Source organism: Triticum urartu, chromosome 1 (genome assembly GCF_003073215.2).
Source record: "Triticum urartu cultivar G1812 chromosome 1, Tu2.1, whole genome shotgun sequence".
In the NCBI taxonomy this organism is placed as follows: Eukaryota; Viridiplantae; Streptophyta; class Magnoliopsida; order Poales; family Poaceae; genus Triticum; species Triticum urartu.
In genome coordinates, this window is record NC_053022.1 from 384,005,602 (window position 1) to 384,015,685 (window position 10,084).

Below are 10,084 nucleotides of genomic sequence, written 5' to 3' on the forward strand. Positions count from 1 at the left end.
TCTAGTGTCTGTACTCAGACTAGTTGCTTCCGCATGTGCTTGTATGATTGTATGACTTGAGTGTCGGGTCGTGTGACCCCTACCTGTATGAATATGTTATGTATGGCTCCTCGGAGCCTTTCTAAATAAAGTACTTGAGTTGTAGAGTTTTGTTGTGATGCCATGTTGTATGTACTCATATCGGGCATATTGTGTGTATGATTGAAATGCTTGGTATGAGTGGGATCCGACAATCTAGTTGTTTATCCTTGGCAGCCTTTCTTATGGGGAAATGTAGTCTAGTGTTCCTCGAGCCATAGTAGTCCGCTACAGCCCGGTTCACCGGAGTCCTGCTAGCCCAGCACTATTGCTCGGGACACTTGACTGGCCGGCATGTGCTTCACTTCGTTCCTATGTCTGTCCCTTCGGGGAAATGTCACGCGGTGACTTCCGGAGTCTTGTCTAGCCTGCTACAGCCCGGGTTTCCCAGAGTCCTGTTAGCCCAGTGCTACAGCCCGGATTCACACGCTGATGACCGACATGCTCGATGTGATTCATGTATGCCTGTCTCCATAGGTCTGTGCCGCTTTGGGTTCACGACTAGCCATGTCGGCCTGGGTTCTCTGTCATATGGATGCTAGCGACACTATCATATATGTGAGCCAAAAGGCGCAAATGGTCCCGGGCCATGGTAAGGCGACACCCATGGGGATACCGTGCGTGAGGCCGCAATGTGATATGAGGTGTTACCGGCTAGATCGATGTGACTTGGAATCGGGGTCCTGACATTGAGTACCCACCGACCACTAAGTTATTACCATTTCTGTCGTTCATATACGCGCTGACAGGTGGACCCTATGGTAATGTGCACTGTTGAATGTGGACCGTTTGACTGGTCAATTGATCGTGTCATCAACAAATTACGGAGCTGTATGGTGATCCAATGACCGTATGATCACCCAAAAATGTATTTTATTAACACAGTACAGACTCAAACTACCATTTCTTTCTTTCATATATGGGCTGACAGGTGGGCCCCATGGTTACGCGCCCCGATAATCATGACATGTATTTTTTTAACCTACTTTGTTTGTTTTTGTCTCATTAGTAACTTATCTGGTACACTAATCTACAAGTTCAAACTTTCAGGAAGCTATGGAACAAATGATTGAACAGCCACAACCACCTGAAGGTGACGAGGCAACCACAGGCACAATGTCCCCTCTTGATGCAGTGCGTTAGTATCTCTCCACTAACAGTGCAAAAAGCACCTTCCTGCGTAATTCTGGGTTGGTTGTCAAGGTAACCTCGTCCAAATCGCCTACTGAACAAAATCTTCCTGCTAGACAGAGTGATATATTTGTGCTCCAGACACAAGTCCAATCCCTAATGGATGTCGTTTTGGAAACAAGAATAGTGGTTGACAAATGTCGTCAAGATATGAATGGTTTTGAAACCAGACTATCAAACATTCGCTTCGTTGTTTAAGAGCAATGGCGGAAAAAAGGTGAAGATCGTGCCGCTCCATCAGATTCTACAGCCTGAAACATTAGCACTCAGGTCAAATGATATGTGCTTCTATACACCTGATGGTGCTTTTATCTGCAAGGCCTGTAAACTTTATGCCAACATGCCTTTTGTTGTATGGTTGGAATTTATTTTGTTGTGATACAGCATTTATGATGCTACCAAAGGCTACAGTAATTACGACGCTATTTTTGTACAATGTACGTTTATCTTAGTAATGTATTCGGCCGAAAGCTTCGTAGGAGCCCAACATGCCAACATTCGTCGGGCCCATTCCAATTGGGCTAAAAATGATTATGGGGCGAAATTTGCATGTAGCCCACTAAAAATATCTGGGCCTAAATCAGCATAAGCTTTCATATTTTTCTGGTAGGCCTGTGCCCATAGTGGGCCTTTAACAGGCCTAAACATAATTTGGGCCCTCAGTAACAATAGGCCGTTTACAAGTGTAAATATCTCGAGCCCATAAAAACATGGGCCTTTAATAGACTGAAAGTGAGATTGGGCCCTGATTGTGCCAAATAACCCACTAGTCTTAGCAGGCCGAAATGGTGGCCCATTTACGATGCGGATCTTTCACAGGCCGAAATTTGGACGGGCCGTAAATGCGCCGACCTAATACACGAGCCTCTAACATGCCAGAAGTTTGGTCGGGCTAGATTATCGTCATTTTTATACGGGCCGTTAATGGGCCCGATGTGACGTTGGGCCACATATGGCCCATGGATTTCGTCCGACGTTAACAGGCCGAAAATCACAACAGGCCGAAAGTGGCCCAAATCTATAGTGGGCCTCTAACAGGCTGAATGTCAGACATGGCCAAATATTACCCAAATCCTTCACGGTCATTTATGGGCCGAAAGTTTCAATGGCCTGTAAATGGGCCCAAATGAACCAGGACCTTTAATAGGCCGGAAATACATCGGGCCATAATTCGGCCCATATACTTAGCGGACTGTTAACGGGCCAGAAGTGACCATGGCCGCGATGATGCCGAGTTTAGGACAGGCCGTTGACGGGCCGATTTGACACTAGCCGTACGGGCCTTAACTGAGAATGTTGGGCCTTTAGCTGGGCCGGCCCATTATGGTCTTCAAAATCTTGTGGGCCTTTAGCTGGGCTGGCCCATTGTGGTCCGCTAAATCTTGTGGGCCTTTAGCTGGGCTATCCCATTATGGTCTACAAAAGCTTGTGGGCCTTTAGCTGGGCCGGCCCATTATGGTCCGCTAAATCTTGTGGGCCTTTAGTTGGGCCGGCCCATTTAAACTTTATGGGCCACTTTTGGGCCCGTCCATGTTTCAACATATCATAGGCACATCTCGACCGTTGGATGAGTGACACCTATGCCAATGCGGAGCTGACGCGTGGTTCCGTCGGCCAATGAGAATTTTACACGTGGAAAATTGCCATTGGTCGTGGCTGTTAGCAGGTTATCGGATCCAAAACCGGACCCGATAGCTTAATGGCGTCCCGTTACGGTGGATGCCACGTGTCGGTCACCCTTGACGAAAGCACTTCTATGATGCGCGATTTATCGTCATGGAAGTGGACACTTCCGTGATGATAATTTTGGTAATGTCATGGAACACTTCTACGACAGCACAGGTATGACTATCTTCATTCTGTCATAAATTTGTCATGGATGTACATGCATGACAGAAAATGTGACCTACTGTGACAAAAGCGTATCATCACGGAAGTGTATTTTTTCGTAGTGGTTATATCAGGAGAAGGTATAGCAGTAGACCCTACTAAGGTTCAGTCAGTCACTGAGTGGTTGGCACCCACTTCAGTTGGAGAGATCCATAGTTTTCTTGGACTCGCGGGATATTATCGGAGATTCATTGAGAATTTCTCTAAGATAGTGAAGCCCATGACGGAGTTTTTGAAGAAAGACACCAAATTCAAGTGGACAAATGAATGTGAGGCAAGTTTCCAAGAGTTAAAGAAATGTCTGGTTACAGCCCCAGTGCTGATTCTGCCGGATATATGCAAGGATTTCCAGGTGTATTGTGACGCATCATGCTTAGGACTTGGAGGCGTACTTATGCAAGACGGAAGAGTTGTTTCATATGCCTCACGTCAGCTTCGACCGCATGAATTAAATTATGCCACGCAAGATTTGGAGTTAGCAGCTGTAGTGCATGCACTCAAGACCTAGAGACATTTTATTATTGGAAATCATTGTGATGTGTACACGGATCATAAGAGTTTGAAGTACATTTTCACACAGAAGGAGTTGAATCTCAGGCATAGGAGATGGTTGGAGCTTATAAAGGATTATGATATGAAGTTGCACTATCATCCAGGCAAGGCCAATGTCGTAGCAGACGCTTTGAACTGGAAGAGTTACACCAATACCCTCGTAAGCGGAGGATTGCCAAAGGAGTTAGCTGACGATCTCAGGGAGCTATGCTTGGAGATAGTCCCTAGAGGATTTGTTGCCGCATTGGAAATTCAGTCGACATTATTGGGAAAAATTCGAGAAGCTCAGAAGGATGATAAGAAAATTGCTGAGATAAAGGAGAAGATGAGCAAAGGAAAGGCCAAGGGTTTTCGTGAGGATGAGCACGACACCTTGTGGTTTGAGGACCGTGTTTATGTACCCAATAATGCAGAGATCAGGAAATTGATACTTCAGGAAGCTCGTGACTCGCCATACTCGATACACCCCGGAACACCAAGATGTATTTGGATTTGAAGGAGCGTTTCTGGTGGACGGGTATGAAGAAGGATATCGCCGAGTATCTAGTCGTATGTGATGTATGTCAAAGAGTGAAGGCAGAACATCAGAAGCCAGCAGGATTACTACAGCCTATGCCGATACCCGAATGGAAGTGGGACAAGCTTGGCATGGATTTTATCACTGGATTAACCAGGATCCGATCGAGATACGATTCTATTTGGGTAGTAGTGGATCGTTTGACCAAAGTGGCTCACTTTATCCCAGTGAAAACCACCTATATGAGTGCGAAGTTGGCCAAGATATATATGACCAGGATCGTATGTCTGCATGGAGTTCCGAGGACCATCCTATCAGATAGAGGAACATAGTTTACTTCAAAGTTTTGGCACCAGCTGCACCAGACTTTGGGTACCAGGCTAGAGTCCAGTACGGCCTTTGATCCACAGAAAGATGGACAGACCGAGAGAGTCAATCAGATTCTGGAGGACATGTTGAGAGCTTGTGCGCTCGATCATGGATCTAGTTGGGATGATAATTTTGTTGGGGAACGTAGTAATTTCAAAATTTTCCTACGCACACACAAGATCATGGTGATGCATAGCAACGAGAGGGGAGAGTATCATCTACGTACCCTCGTAGACCGAAAGCGGAAGCGTTAGCACAACGCGGTTGATGTAGTCGTATGTCTTCACGATCCGACCGATCCAAGTACCAAACGTACGTCACCTCCGAGTTCAGCACACGTTCAGCTCGATGACATCCCGCGAACTCTGATCCAGCAGAGCTTCACGGGAGAGTTCCGTCAGCACGACGGTGTGGTGACGGTGATGATGTTGCTACCGACGCAGGGCTTCGCCTAAGGACCGCTACGATATGACCAAGGTGGAATATGGTGGAGGGGGCACCGCACACAGCTAGAATAGATCAATAGATCAACTTGTGTGCCTAGAGGTGCCCCCCTGCCCCCATATATAAAGGATCAAGGGGGGAGAGGCGGCCGGCCAGGGAGGGCGCGCCAAGGGGGGAGTCCTACTCCCACCGGGAGTAGGACTCCTCCTTTCCTAGTAGGAGTAGGAGAAGGGGGGAAGGAAGAGGTGGAGAGAAGGAAGGAGAGGGGGGCCGCCGCCCCCTTCCCTTGTCCAATTCGGACTGGGGCAAGGGGGGCCGTGCGCCACCTCTTGGCTGCTCTCTCTCTTCTCCACTAAGGCCCAATAGGCCCATTACTTCCCCGGGGGGTCCGGTAACCCCCGGTACTCCGGTAAAATCCCGATTTCACCCAGAACACTTTCGATATCCAAATATAGGCTTCCAATATATCAATCTTTATGTATCGACCATTTAGAGACTCCTCGTCATGTCCGTGATCATATCCGGGACTCCGAACTACCTTCGGTACATCAAAACACAAAACTCATAATACCGATCGTCATCTAACTTTAAGCGTGCGGACCCTACGGGTTTGAGAACTATGTAGACATGACTGAGACATGTCTCCAGTCAATAACCAAAAGTGGAACCTGGATGCTCATATTGGCTCCTACATATTCTACGAAGATCTTTATCGGTCAAACCGCATAACAACATACGTTGTTCCCTTTGTCATCGGTATGTTACTTGCCCAAGATTCGATCGTCGGTATCTCAATACCTAGTTCAATCTCGTTACCGGCAAGTCTCTTTACTCGTTCTGTAATACATCATCTCGCAACTAACTCATTAGTTACAATGCTTGCAAGGCTTATAGTGATGTGCATTACTGAGTGGGCCCAGAGATACCTCTCCGACAATCGGAGTGACAAATCCTAATCTCAAAATACGCCAACCCAACAAGTACCTTTGGAGACACCTGCAGAGCACCTTTATAATCACCCAGTTACGTTGTGACGTTTTGTAGCTCACAAAGTGTTCCTCCGGTAAACGGGAGTCGCATAATCTCATAGTCATAGGAACATGTATAAGTCATGAAGAAAGAAATAGCAGAATACTAAAGGATCAAGTGCTAAGCTAACGGAATGGGTCAAGTCAATCACATCATTCTCCTAATTATGTGATCCCGTTAATCAAATGACAACTCATGTCTATGGCTAGGAAACATAACCATCTTTGATCAACGAGCTAGTCAAGTAGAGGCATACTAGTGACACTCTGTTTGTCTATGTATTCACACAAGTATTATGTTTCCGGTTAATACAATTCTAGCATGAATAATAAACATTTATCATGATATGAGGAAATAAATAATAACTTTATTATTGCCTCTAGGGCACATTTCCTTCAGTCTCCCACTTGCACTAGAGTCAATAACCTAGATTACACAGTAATGATTCTCACACCCATGGAGCCTTGGTGCTTATCATGTTTTACTCGTGGAAGTGGCTTAGTCAACGGGCCTGCAACATTCAGATCCGTATGTATCTTGCAAATCTCTATGTCTCCCACCTGGACTTGATCCCGGATGGAGTTGAAGCGTATCTTGATGTGCTTGGTTCTCTTGTGAAATCTGGATTCCTTTGCCAAGGCAATTGCACCAGTATTGTCACAAAAGATTTTCATTGGACCCGATGCACTAGGTATGACACCTAGATCGGATATGAACTCCTTCATCCAGACTCCTTCATTTGCTGCTTCCGAAGCAGCTATGTACTCTGCTTCACGTGTAGATCCCACCACAACGCTTTGTTTAGAACTACTCCAACTGACAGCTCCGTCGTTTAATATAAACACGTATCCGGTTTGCGATTTAGAATCGTCCAGATCAGTGTCAAAGCTTGCATCAACGTAACCATTTACGATGAGCTCTTTGTCACCTCCATAAATGAGAAACATATCCTTAGTCCTTTCAGGTATTTCAGGATGTTCTTGACCGCTGTCCAGTGATCCATTCCTGGATTACTTTGGTACCTCCCTGCTAAACTGATAGCAAGGCACACATCAGGTCTGGTACACAGCATTGCATACATGATAGAGCCCATGGCTAAAGCATAGGGAACATCTTTCATTTTCTCTCTATCTTCTACAGTGGTCGGGCATTGAGTCTTACTCAATTTCACACCTTGTAACACAGGCAAGAATCCTTTCTTTGCCTGATCCATTTTGAACTTCTTCAAAACTTTGTCAAGGTATGTGCTTTGTGAAAGTCCAATTAAGCGTCTTGATCTATCTCTATAGATCTTGATGCCCAATATGTAAACAGCTTCACCGAGGTCTTTCATTGAAAAACTTTTATTCAAGTATCCTTTTATGCTATCCAGAAATTCTATATCATTTCCAATAAACAATATGCCATCCACATATAATATTAGAAATGCTACAGAGCTCCCACTCACTTTCTTGTAAATACAAGCTTCTCCAAAAGTCTGTATAAAACCATATGCTTTGATCACACTTCAAAACGTTTATTCCAACTCTGAGAGGCTTGCACCAATCCATAAATGGATCGCTGGAGTTTACACACTTTGTTAGCTCCCTTTGGATCGACAAAACCTTCAGGTTGCATCATATACAACTCTTCTTCCAGAAATCCATTCAGGAATGCAGTATTTACATCCATTTGCCAAATTTCATAATCATAAAATGCGGCAATTGCTAACATGATTCAGACGGACTTAAGCATCGCTACGGGTGAGAAGGTCTCATCGTAGTTAACTCCTTGAACTTGTCGAAAACCTTTTGCAACAAGTCGAGCTTTGTAGACAGTAACATTACTGTCAGCGTATGTCTTCTTCTTGAAGATCCATTTATTCTTGATGGCTTGCCGATCATCGAGCAAGTCAACCAAAGTCCACACTTTGTTTTCATACATGGATCCCATCTCAGATTTCATGGCCTCAAGCTATTTTGCGGAATCTGGGCTCACCATCGCTTCCTCATAGTTCGTAGGTTCGTCATGGTCTAGTAACATGACCTCCAGAACAGGATTACCGTACCACTCTGGTGTGGATCTCACTCTGGTTGACCTACGAGGTTCGGTAGTAACTTGATCTGAAACATCATGATCATCATCATGTATCCTCACTAATTGGTGTAGGTGTCACAGGAACCGGTTTCTGTGATGAACTACTTTCCAATAAAGGAGCAGGTATAGTTACCTCATTAAGTTCTACTTTCCTCCCACTCACTTCTTTCGAGAGAAACTCCTTCTCTAGAAAGGATCCAAATTTAGCAACAAAAATCTTTCCTTTAGATCTGTGATAGAAGGTGTACCCAACAGTTTCCTTTGGGTATCCTATGAAGACACATTTCTCCGATTTGGGTTCGAGCTTATCAGGTTGAAGCTTTTTCACATAAGCATCGCAGCCCCAAACTTTAGAAACGACAACTTTGGTTTCTTGCCAAACCACAGTTCATAAGGCGTCGTCTCAACGGATTTCGATGGTGCCCTATTTAACGTGAATGTAGCAGTCTCTAAAGCATATCCCTAAAATGATAGTGGTAAATCAGTAAGAGACATCATAGATCGCACCATATCTAGTAAAGTACGATTACGACGTTCGGACACACCATTACGTTGTGGTGTTCCGGGTGGCGTGAGTTGCGAAACTATTCCGCATTTTTTCAAATGTAGACCAAACTCGTAACTCAAATATTCTCCTCCGTGATCAGATCATAGAAACTTTATTTTCTTGTTACGATGATTTTCCACTTCACTCTGAAATTCTTTGAACTTTTCAAATGTTTCAGACTTATGTTTCATTAAGTAGATATACCCATATCTGCTCAAATCATCTGTGAAGGTGAGAAAATAACGATACCCGCCGTGAGCTTCAACATTCATCGGACCACATACATCAGTATGTATGATCTCTAACAAATCTGTTGCTCTCTCCATTGTACCGGAGAACGGCGTTTTAGTCATCTTGCCCATGAGGCATGGTTCGCAAGTACCAAGTGATTCATAATCAATGATTCCAAAAGTCCATCAGTATGGAGTTTCTTCATGCATTTTATACCAATATGACCTAAACGGCGGTGCCACAAATAAGTTGCACTATCATTATCAACTCTGCATCTTTTGGCTTCAATATTATGAATATGTGTATCACTACTATCGAGATTCAACAAAAATAGACCACTCTTCAAGGGTGCATGACCATAAAAGATATTACTCATATAAATAGAACAACCATTATCCTCTAATTTAAATGAATAACTGTCTCGCACTAAACAAGATCCAGATATAATGTTCATGCTTAATGTTGGCACCAAATAACAATTATTTAGGTCTAAAACTAATCCCGAAGGTAGCTGTAGAGGTAGCGTGCCGACTGCGATTACTTCGACTTTGGAACCATTTCCCACGCGCATCATCACCTCGTCCTTAGCCAATCTTCGCTTCATCCGTAGCCCCTATTTCGAGTTGCAAATATTAGCAACAGAACTAGTATCAAATAGCCAGGTACTACTGCGAGCATTAGTAAGGTACACATAAATGCATGTATATCACATATACCTTTGTTCACCTTGCCATCCTTCTTATCTGCCAAATACTTGGGGCAGTTCCGCTTCCAGTGACAAGTCTGCTTGCAGTAGAAGCACTCAGTCTCAGGCTTAGGCCCAGACTTGGGTTTCTTCTTTTGAGCAGCAACTTGTTTGCTGTTCTTTTTGAAGTTCCCCTTCTTCTTCCCATTGCCCTTTTTCTTGAAACTGGTGGTCTTGTTGACCATCAACACTTGATGCTCCTTCTTGATTTCTACCTCCGCAGCCTTTAGCATTGCGAAGAGCTCGGGTTGTCTTATTCATCCCTTGCATATTATAGTTCATCACGAAGCTCTTGTAGCTTGGTGGCAGTGATTGATGAATTCTGTCAATGACACTATCATCCGGAAGATTAACTCCAAGTTGAATTAAGTGATTGTTATACCCAGACATTTTGAGTATATGTTCACTGACAGAA